The sequence below is a fragment of the Fukomys damarensis genome, unplaced genomic scaffold (assembly GCF_012274545.1).
Source record: "Fukomys damarensis isolate Sample0158 unplaced genomic scaffold, DMR_v1.0_HiC HiC_scaffold_15, whole genome shotgun sequence".
NCBI classification, from domain to species: domain Eukaryota; kingdom Metazoa; phylum Chordata; class Mammalia; order Rodentia; family Bathyergidae; genus Fukomys; species Fukomys damarensis.
Genome location: NW_022900927.1, coordinates 63,740,418 through 63,752,132, shown reverse-complemented (window position 1 = coordinate 63,752,132; position 11,715 = coordinate 63,740,418). Strand labels below are relative to the sequence as shown.

General features: G+C 44.0%; 1 long non-coding RNA gene across 1 annotated transcript in view; it reads left to right on the top strand.

Annotated features, from left to right (window-relative positions):
• Positions 1-3,628, top strand: part of LOC104867057 — a 4,302-nt gene extending 674 nt beyond the window's left edge. The window contains exons 2-3 of the long non-coding RNA XR_781653.1: positions 2,649-2,783; positions 3,354-3,628. This is a non-coding gene — a long non-coding RNA (uncharacterized LOC104867057). The remainder of the gene's footprint in view (positions 1-2,648; positions 2,784-3,353) is intronic.
• Positions 3,629-11,715: the final 8,087 nt, after the last annotated feature.

Genomic DNA, 11,715 nt, shown 5'->3' with positions numbered 1-11,715 from the left:
TTGAGATAGAGCCTTGCTAAGCCATTAAATTCCCCAGGCTGTGCTCGAACTTGTGATCCTCCTGTCTCAGCCTCCCAGAGTGCTGGGATTGCAGGTGTGCACCACCACCAGGCTAATAGATGGCGATTTTGAAGGCTTTTTGGCCCTGCATTTCAATTACATATGGGCACCCCAGAATGTCAGGAGGAAGGGCTCAGAACCAAGATGCAGGTAGAGCCCCAGGGGGAGAGAAAGGGGTGTTGAACTAATGTCCTAGGATTTCAGAGCAAGAAATGTGTCCGGTGTCCTGCCAAAAACAGACAGCCAACCCCCTGTGAAACACCCTCTCTCCTCGGTGCTCAACACTGCTGGTCCTCACCTAAGATGTTACATTTTTTGAAGTACAGTTTATATAATTTAAACCTTTCTCAGGCGTGCAGTTTGGAGGCATTTTACACATCCTCAGTGTTGTGCAACCGACTCTCTGGCTCCAAAACACCTTTGTCACCCAAAAGGAAAACTTGTAAGCAGCCACACCCAGCAACCCCTAACCTGATTTTAGTGTCCACAGAGTCACCTGCTCTGGTTTCAGAACATTTCACACAAATGCAGGTGTTCTTACAGTTTCAAGTTGGGGCTCCTCCACAGGACTTTCACGTGATCAGAGCTGTTTTATTGCTTTTTGCTATGGACTCACAGGGCCAGTGGGGATCCTGAGTAAAAAGGTCTGGGCTGTTCTTTGTGAGGGGAAGGCAGTGAGGAGAGAGCAGGCAGTGGACAGACCTGTTGCCTGGCACCAGTGAGCACTGTGATGAAAGCTTAATGCACATGTAAAGTAAATAGCAATATGTCCTTTTCGTGGACAAAGACACTTGGAAGATACCCCATTTCCTTCCAGGCATAGAGATGCCTGGTGTCTAATGCTCAGGATGTGAAAGTCTTCAAAGCACCTGTGCTGAGTAGAAACTGGGAATAGGAAGAAATGGGCCTGAATACTGTTTTGTTTTCTTTTTTAGAATTTCTGTGTTTATAACTGATGCCTTTCTGCTTGGGGTCCCACTTGATGTTTTGATACATGTATACATCATGTGATGTTTAAATAGGGAAAAACGTATCTGTGTCCTTGAACGTTTATTGTTTCTTGGTGGTGAAAACATTCAAAATCCTTTCTCCTAGCTTTGGTTTACCTTTTTTACATATTATTTTTGAAGATTTGAAACATGCTTGAATAATCTTTGATGCTTTAAAAACACAGACTCTGCTAATATCATATATCGTCCTAAATGCTGAATTTAGGCATAACTAACTCGTACCTGAGTGGAGTCCTTGCACTTGCATTTCATTTTGAGATCTCATGTATTACATGATAAAATACTACCCACTCAAGGAAAACCAGAGGGACAGTTACAGTGGGTATGAAGTCTTTATTGCCACAGACTGACATTTCACAAGTTTAATTTTTTTATTTTGTGAGTACATGTTTGCAGCACAAAATAACACTCATTGTGTGGCTTCCGTACACATGCAGTAGTTTTTTGAAATGGGACTATGTATTCGTCTCTCTAAACAGGAAAGTAAAAGGAAGCTTGATATTGAAATTCTGAAATGCATGCTTTTCCTAGAGAGTCCTTTCCTTGAAAAGCAGTTCTCCCCGTGGGCTTTAATTTCATGGGCACTTTACATGAAACCAAATGAGCTGTATTCTTCCTCGCACAATTACTTTGCATATGTGTTTGAAAACCAAATCAATATACTCTACATGCGAAGGAGACTTTTTCCTTAGCCACAACACCCTCGTCACCCAAGTTTTTGGCAGTGCACAGAAATCAGTCAAAACCTTTGTGCTAGCAGCTCAGAAAGGAGCTGACACAGCCAGAATAGCCATGTGGTGCCTACATTGCTAACTGGCTTATCAGATGGCTTTGTTGCCATGACTAACTAAATAATATCCACCAATGGCTAGGAGTAAATCTCTTGGAAAACGGAGGGAGCTGGAAGATAAAAAGGCAACAATTAATCATTAGCTAAAGCAAAAGCTATTTGGCCTCTTGCATCTGGGGGCCAGACTCCAAGGGATTTCTGAGGGCCCTGCTTTCCAAATTCAGACAGGCCCTGCAGCAGTAGTGGAAGTCTGCCAGCATGCAGAGTTCATGAAGACATCATTTTCTGATTTTTTTTATTTTTGGTACCGGGGATCAAACTCGGGGTCCTTGCGCTTGCTAGGCAGGCGGCCGCACCATTGATCTAAATCCCCAGCTCCATTTTCTGATTTTAAATCCTAACCTGAAGAGGACCTAAAAAGGTAGGTCCCGTACTTGTACTGACAACCCTCAGTGAAAGCAATATTTCTATGTAGCAAAAATGAACTAATAAAAAAATTAACAATAATAATAAAAATGGTGAAATGGGATCTAGAGTCAGAAGGAGGAAGACAGGGTGGGGGGAATAAAAAGAATCGAGATTGTTAAGTACATGACCTTATCCCAGAGATGAATGTAAATATCATGAGATAATAAAATAAGTAACGTGAAGCAGGCTTTTTTCTAAAAAGGTATTAATCTACTACAGTGTTTCCTAGCTTGAAGACCTTAAAATGTGTTTCAAATGTGACGCATTGGCTGGCAAACATCCTTGCTCGAAGCCATTGTGAGAATCTCCATTCCTTGCAGACTCAACGCCCCACCTGAGGCCCCAGCGTCCGGCAGCAGTCCCAGCTCCTGCCCTCCTCGGAATCAGACTTTTCCTCCCAACACTTCACTTCATTCAGAAGAGATCCACTTTCTAAATGCCTTGGTGATAGCTCGGTGAGCACCCACATCATGTCCAGAGTACGAGCGGGTAGGAAATGGGGGACTTGGGACTCTGGAGCCGGACAGACATGGGATCAGTCCCTTGCCCTGCTATTTACAATGGAAAAATACAGAGCCCCCATCCTTCAGCCCCATGTGTGGACACAATCTGTACACAGACAGAACACAGTCCCGCAGCCCAACGGCCGCGGTTCAAACGCTAACTGCACCACTTCATCACTCCGTGTCCGTTTCCTTGTTTGTAAAGAAGGGAGCACAAGGGTATCCTGCATCCGAAGGCTGCTATGGGATTTAAATGGGTCAGCAGGTGCAAATCACTTTGTGTCTAGCGCATGGTGAGAACCCCACGAGAGTCTGATTTCCATCCTAGAAATAGTGAAGTTATTGGCATTATCACCTAATAGCTTTGGAGGATTACACAAAATCATGAACTGCTTGACAAACAGCATACAGTAATTGTAGCTATGACAAAAGCATGATCTCAGAACGTGAGGGCATATTGTAAACATCCACTGGACGGTACTGATTTCCGTGAGTCACCGTGGGATTCTGGGTCCTGTGCAGGTGCTGGTGATGGCGAGGTGCAGCCTGGCCTGGCAGGGAAGCAGACCTGCCCTTGGTGCTTTAGTGCAGGGACACACGTCTGCAACGGCAGGGACTCATCGCAGGAGTTGGTGACAGGGAGTGAGGAAGACTGGGGAAGGCTTCCTCCACCTCCTCCACCCAGAACCTCAACGCACAGCCCTCGGGTCCCCCAAATGTCCCTGTCTTCTCCCACATGCCTGCCCCTGCCGTACCTAGGGCACATTCCTTATCACATTTTATTATTTTTTATCTATCTTCTGTCTCATCTCATCCAATTGGAATATAAATTCCACAAGATCGGTATTTTATTTGACTTTGCATATCCAGAACCCCAACACGTGGGCCCTTCCTAATCAACATAAGCTCTCATTTTCCTGATGGATGCTGAGAGAATGTTCACTGCATCCTGGAGTTCATAGAAGTAGAACCTGCTTGAAGAAAAAGCCAATAAACTAGACCAGAGATTGTTCAAAGCAATCTGTGCAGGGAGAAAATCAATTTTGTTCATCATTTCCTGACTTCCTCTGTCCTTAGTCTCTGAAGCACTTGCTTTCAAAATGTACAGCCGATTTAAAAAAAAGAAAAAAAAAGGTAGCAGGCACAAAATATGCCCCAGAATGTCGCACCCCTACACAGTCCCAGTCGTGCCGTTTAGGAATCTTTTCCATCCAGTTCCAGACTGTGACCTAGATTTCTCACAAAGTAAGTGGAAAGTCATCCCTACCTGTTGGCTGAATGAAGTTGTTCTCCTCCATGGCTTGCTGGGGAGGCGCAGGAGATCAATTCAAGCTCTGCCCAGGTGGGCGGTTAGAAGAGATTTGGCCCTCAGTTCCTCCCATGTTATGTCCCCTCCATGTGGCACCCTGAGGGCACCCGGAGTATGGTGAGACTGTCCCCGCTGAGTTGTGTAATGCAGCAAGGCTGGGTTTGTGGCCATAGGCCAGTAGTTCTTAGCTTTAGTAAGCACCAGCATTTAATGAGGTTGTTATTACAAGCACAGACTCTTGGGCATCAGTTGCAGGGGCTCAGCCTGACAAAAGCCAGAAATCTGCACCCTAAATGAGCACACAGCCCCACCGCTCCGCGGGTGATGAGATGCTGGGCCACTTGAAGGCTCACCAGCACCAGCCTGGCAAGGATATCACGCTGAGAACAACTGTTTTCTCCTTCTCCCCTTATGAGTTTAACTTTGTATTGTTATACATTTAAAATCAGCAAACTTTCTCTTCTTTCTAATTTGCTGTGTCATGAGGGTTGTACCCGTGGGACAGTCTACAAATGGGTCCGCCTGTGGATAAAAAGTTGCAGTGCTCATTACCCACCCCATACCTCATAGGAAAAGACCCACATATAATTTCTGTGAGTAGGTAACCCTCCACTGACCACTTAAACACCACCTTCTTCTACCAAAAAGCGACCCTTGACTTTTACCGTGTTCATCTTCCGTAGAGAGCATCGGACTTTACCCCTTCTCTGCCTAGAACAACATGAATATCCCCCCAGTTACGGAAATGAAATCCATTCAATTCCCACCTTCACTGCACTCCTGGCTGTTCTCACATCCTCTGCTTGGGGGCGACCTACTGTCTTTCCACCACCTATCCCAGTCTACTCATCAGGAGTATTTACTAGGCATGTTCTGGGACAACAGCCTCTGGATTTCTCCTAACATAGTGAGACAAGCAAACCCCTGCCAGTATTCACAATACTGCGGAGCACTGTTACTTTCTGTTGCAGTCACCATAACTGAGATGTTAAGTAATGATCATGGACAGCTCTGGTTCTTCCCTGCCTAGCATTTCTTGGAACAAGAGTCCAGCTTGCCTTTGGGCAGCTGTCCATCTCCCATTCGATGTGGTTCCAATGGGATTTCAAGCCATGCCAACTCACCAAGCACAGGGGTTGGTTGAGGGGAGTGCTCCGGTCCAAGCTGGATCTTGAGCAAAGTGACACAAAGATGGAAAGAGTTACAGCCATGTCACCCTGGCAGCAGCACCCAAAAAGGGCTTGTTCTGGGAGCTCCAGAGCTTCCTGGCTTCTTCTTTCCAAAACTTCCTTTAATTCTGTAAAGCTGTGCAGTTTCCTTTCAGTATATCCCATTCTTCCTAATTAATCCAGCTGTAACCAAAGAAATGCAACTCATATAGTGATCAATACTTCTTCAGAAGCCAAGCCAGAAGTACAAAATGCCAAACATCCAGGTCTTCCATAACTGTCATGTTATAATACACATTTTCATGCTGTTTAAATTCAAGTGGTAATTTCCCAAATGGGATAGTTGCCTAGCGGCAAAACCAATTAGAATCCCTGTGAATGTTCTTTGAAAATAATCAGTTTCTATTCCAGTTGCTCCTGTAAATACATAATGTCTTGATTGCTTTCTTATTGCTGGGACAAAATACCCAACACCCACAATGTAAAGGAGGAGAGGTTTATTTCGGCTCACGGTTTCAGAGGTTTCAGTCCATGGTCGGCAGGCACCAAAGCAGAAACAGGACAGCAAAAGAGCACTTCCAAGGGAAGGCAGCTCACATCATGGCTCCCAGGAAGCAGAGAGCAGAGAGGGGAGCCAGGGAGGGAGATGCATTCTTCCAGGTCACACTCCACTGCCCACCTCTTCCAACCAGGCCCATCTCCTAGGAGCACACTCAGCTGCTGGACTCACCAGTGGAGTAATCCACCCGTGAGCACAACACCCCTGTGATCCAACTACCCAGCAAGAGCCCATGCTGAGCACAGGGGTGTCTGGGGGGGGAACATCCAGATCCCAGCCACATCAGAGACCAAAATATGTACACTACAAGGATGTTTTGGGAGGGTTTTACATTATTTATTCATTGCACTTGGAAAATATAATATGGTTAAATAAAGCCTGATCTTCATGCCTCAAGAACCTATCACATCTGCTACATGTCACATGCCAGGTTGGAGAAGCAGGTTCCTTCCCAAACTAAATAATTCAACAGAGCCAATTTCCTTAAACCCCTCCCCTATCCTGCTCATAACCCTCTTAAAGGAGAAAATGAACTCTAATCAGTATGACTTTACCTAATATTCTTGGCAAGTCTTCATTTGACTAGCCAAGATGCATCTTGTAGAAGAAGATATTTCAGACAGAGGACTCATATGTAGAATATATGAAGAGCTAAGACCCAAACAAAAACTGGGTGAGAGAAATGCATGGATACTGCACAGAGAAGAAGTACAAATAGCCAACAAGTACATAAAGAAAGGCTCAGCATCACTGGTCGTTAGAGAAATGCAAATTAAAACAACACTGAGATTCCCATCTCACTCTAGAAACAATGGCCACCATTAAGAAATCAACCCATAGCAAATATTGCTTAGCTGTGGGAGGGTCAGTGAGGGAATGTCTACCTTATTTGTGGGAGTGTAAACTAGTGCAATCACTACCTGAATCAGTGCGGAATTTCTCAAAAAACTAATACTAGAAACTCCATTCGACCCAGCAGCCTCTCTTCTAGGTGTCTTCTCAAAAGAGTTAAATACATCAGATTACAGCAATACATGCATCTGTTGGTTACAGCAGCAGAATTCATAAAAGCTAAATCTTGGAAGCAGCCTGCTTATCCATCAACAGAGGAATGGATAAAGAAAATATGGTATTTATACACAATGGAGTACTACTCTGCCATAAAGAAGGATAAATTTGAGTTATTTGTGGGAAAATGGATGCACATTGAGACCATAATGTGAAGTGAAATAAATCAGGCACACAGTTTAAAAATTGCATAGCTTCTCTTATATGAGAAACTCAAAGTATAAATAAAGAGCAAAAGAAAAAACAGATAATAGGAAGTAGGGAGATAGGTCCTTCTTAAAGGAGGGGATCAGGAGAGGGAGGGAGTGGGGAGGGAAGGAAGGGGAAGGGACTGGAAAGGGGGAATTAAGATGTGTTATTGACATGCACCAACTCCGTCAGGAACGAAAACTCCGTAAAGGTGAGTGAATTTTTTAAAAAGAAGCAGAAAGACATGTCCCTGCCAGTCGATGACAGCTGCTGGTGTAGGAAGCCCCAGAGCTGCTCCCATGCAGGCCAACCTACTCGCTCTTGTTTCCTAGAGGACCACGCAAAGCCTCCACCCACAGCCCTAGGTAGGGCTTTTTAAAAATGAAGTCTTTAACTTTGGATGGAGGAAAAAGTAGTCAAGGCAATTCATCTGGACCCAAGTCCAAAGTAAAGATGGTTTGGTCATCAGAGCGTGCTGAGAGCTTTTTAAAAAGATTGTTTAATTTTAGCTACAGTACTTTGCCACTATTAATCTGTCAACAATAGGTATTTATTCTGGGCTCCACGCGGTTTGGATTGCTTCATTCTGACATTCTCGCCTCATTCTTGGAAGCAATTTACCTATTACCTCTCATACTTGCCAACAGTTGCCAAAGAAACGTTTCTTTCATGTGCATGTGCTTGTTTGTGCTTGTGTGTGTATGCACGCAAGTGTGTATGCACGCAAGTGTGTGTGTGTGTGTGTACTAGACCTTTATTATACCTTTCTGAGAAACATCTCTTTGGGAATAACTATATATTGATTTCTTCAATTTTATTGGGCACGAGGAAGGAAAACATAGTTTCCAACCCTCATATTGGAGAGGTTTCACCTTAATGTGGAAATAATATATCTTAAAACACATTTTTCCATGCCGACTACCCTACCACCATGATTCCTAAACGATAGTGCATGGACAAGCCTGCCTCCTTTGATGGTCTGGATCATAAATGTCCACAGGCCCATGTGTGGGAAGCTTTGTCAGCAGCCTGTGGGGCAGTGGAAACTTTAAGAGGCAGTGCCTATTACAGGAAATGAGGTCATTGGGGGAGTGTCCTATTATAGGAAGTGAGGTCATTGGGGAGTGTCCTTAAAGGCCATATTGGGACCACTGCCCCTTCCTCTCTCTTTCTCCTTGCCCCACCCCCGTGATGAGATGAGCAGTTTCCTCTGCCACACTCCCTGTCATGATGTCCTTCTTTACTACAGGTCCGAAAGGAGGGAGGTCTTTCAAAAGCTTGAATTTCCGGGCCTAACCTCATCCATTGAATCAAAATCACTTTGAGGAAAAACACATCCCTTCAGAAGGATAGAGATGAGCTGCGTGTGCTATAGAAGAAAGTGTCTGAGATACTGTGATCTGGAAAAGCAATTTATATGTATAGAATAATTATATCTATGGGAAAAACATATATGTACACATACATATGATATATTGTGTACCAAAAATTTTTGGAAGGCATGAAACATATTAACAGTGGGCTTACCCTATCAAGTACAAAGAGAAAGAGAATTGCTTCTACTTTCCATCTTTGTGCACTATTTAAATTATTTTAACCAAAAGCCTGTGTTACTTTTGTAATTGAAAAAAAAAGTCAAATGTTTCCCAAGGGATTCTGATCACCAGCCAGTTTCAGGGACCATTATGCCCGCCAGGCAAATGAGATAAAAGTCCTTTAGTTTAATTTCTCAGTTAAAAGAATTAAGGTTTCTCTCAAGATACAAGTTCTTCCAATTATCCTGTAACAGCCAGGCCTTGAGCAATGCTGACACCTGCTAGTACTTGTCTACACAGCAAGTAATAAGAGTAGAGAGGGTGAGGGAAAAAACAAATAACTCATATTGAAATTTGGAAGTGGAAACATTATAGCCCAGGGATGAAAAAAGCCTTAAAACCAATTTTACTAACACAGCAGACTAGAAAAGCATATTCCTACCCACAACCTGCATTTCCAATACACAAAGTGCTTTCTCTCCTGTCCTTGAATAAAAAGATCCATCAATCGAGACAAAATGTTATTGCTTTTGTTCTCTCCTGAAAAATTCGCTTTTGATTGTCAAATGGCCAACATATTGCATATTATTACTAAGAAGCATAATCACTTATTGTAGTGATGTCAGCCTTAATGACATAGGCTAAGTGAATGCCAGATAGAGTAATATTCTTTAGTGTTCCTCAGTAGTGAAGCTTCTCTGCCAGTCTCCAAAGAAATGAGAGTTTTCTGTTCTTCAGATTGTGTTTGAGACACCAACTTTTACACATTTTTGTTGTTCTCCATCCTCTTCTAGACTAGACTCTCGACCCAAAACCTTTGAGAAATCAAAGCAACTTTCCCAGTATTGAGGAAATCTCAGGGTAGAAATTCCTTCAGGTAGGAATTCAGAGGGGTGCAAGCAATTCCCAACACGGGGTCTCCAGCAGAACCATAAGCAGAGTCAAATCCATACTCGGATTCCTGGGGACCACACCTGGAAATCATGTTGGTTTGATTCTAGAAGTTGGGAACTGAGCTCAGGGAATCTGAATTTCTCCAGTGCCCCAAATGAGTTCGTTGCTCCTTTTATGGGTATTATGCCCAAGTCGCGAAGTCCCAAAAGACCACCAAGGAGTCAGGTCCAATGCAATCACAAGAGGAGTTTATTGCAAGCTCGAGCCTGGACCCTCGGGTGTCACCATCACAGCGGCTTCAGACCGAGAGCCCAGATCCATCTTTAAAGCAGGATTACATAGGGTTAGGGAGACTCTTCCTTTTTATAGGTCCTGTTTTTATCTTTCACTTACTATTGGATAATTGAGGGGTAATGGGAGGGCACTTACTGAAAAATTACTAATACCTACGTTCACAGAACCAATTCCTCTTTTTAAAGAACATCTGAGTAAACTAACAAAGACTACATGTGTAAGCAGTGATATCAGCAGGTGGCTACCTATGTCAGCTATGATTAATACCTATGTTGGCTAAATCAAATCATCTTAAGCAGGGAGAATTCATCTTTGGATCATAAAAAGAGGAACAGAAACAGGGTGGAGATGCCCTAAGACAACCTGCCCTGAAAAGAGGAACAGAACACAGGGAGACTGTCATACAGAATGGAATTTTTGCAGCTCTGTTCTGGGCAAAGGGCACAGAGGTAGGCAAAGGGCACAGAGGGAGCCCACCTCGACCTGAAAACTTGGTCCTTACAATGGGGACCATCCGAGGGAAAATAGTTATGAACTGAGAATTAAAAGGCTAAGATTACCGACTGAGATCTGGTTGTTTCTGGTTTCTTTGGGGCAAGTCACATCACCTCGTGATGCCTGAGTTTTCTCCCTGTTGATTGGATGACAGTGATTTCTGAGACCTGTTCAAGCTCTAAACTTCTATGTAACTACAAACTGACACAGGGATTGGGCCTGTGTGGGGCTCCTCCGTGTTGCTCCCTACTCTGCTACTGCATCTGTTACTTTTACCGTGAGAATATGCTTTACAGACAATGCTGGAAGCAAGGAACCAAGGCCTAACTATGTGGCTCTGACTGCTATTTTCTAGGCCAGCATTGCTAGACCAAGTCACTGACCCGAAGGCCTGATCCCAAGGGCATGGAAATCTCCCTGAACTGTGTTTTCTCCTGGCCTTGGCCAGTCACTTGGGTGAACTCCAATATGAGCTTCTCTACCTGGATTGCTCTGTCGGTCTAATCTCACTTTGGCAGATGTTGCCTGCTGGCCCAGCATTCATTTCTCACCTCTAGTCTTTGTCCGTACTAAGAGAAGTGCGATTTCTTTCAGGGTGGCTGAAAGTATCCGATTTCCCAGCTTCCTCTGTGGCTAGGGATGGTCATGTCCTTCTGATATGTCCAATGGTACAGAAGCAGAAGTCCCCAGAGAAGCTGTCCATTCCCAAATAAAAATGAATAAAAAGATCTTTTATTCCTCCTCTTCCTACTTTTATTTACTTATTTTCTTATTTGGCCTTGACTTTTTTTTTTTCCCAATACTGGAGATGGAGCCCAGGGCCTCAAATGGACCTTGAAATTGGATGTGAGGCCTGAAGGTCCAGCAAGCTGCTGATTCTCCAGGATAAGATTCAGGACAAGAGTCTGAATGCTTGGGGGAGGAAAATGGGAAGATGGAACATACTGGGCCCGCAATATTATTGAGTCATCACACCGGCGCCAGACCACCTTCCTATCCAGTTGTAGACATGTAGCAAATACTCTCTGTGTTTAAACCACCAGATAGTGTTTTCTGTTATTGGTGGAATCTACGTTGGAGACCTGACACCGCCATGACGGGCCGCGTTTCCGGGCTCTTCGTGCCTCCATGCCACTATCTTAAGTTTCCTTTTCCCAAGACCATGACAATTTAGAAAAATGAAACTTAGCTTCTGCAAGGCTAAGTCCTTAGAAGGCAACCTGGCCTACAATAGGTTAAAAGCAGCCTGCCTGCTCACAGATAAGCAACAGCCCAGTCCAAAACCAAGAAAAGGACCATCCTCTCTTTGTTCTCTCTCTCTCTCTCTCTCTCTCTCTCCCTCTCTCTGTCTCTCTCTTGTTTTTTTGGTACC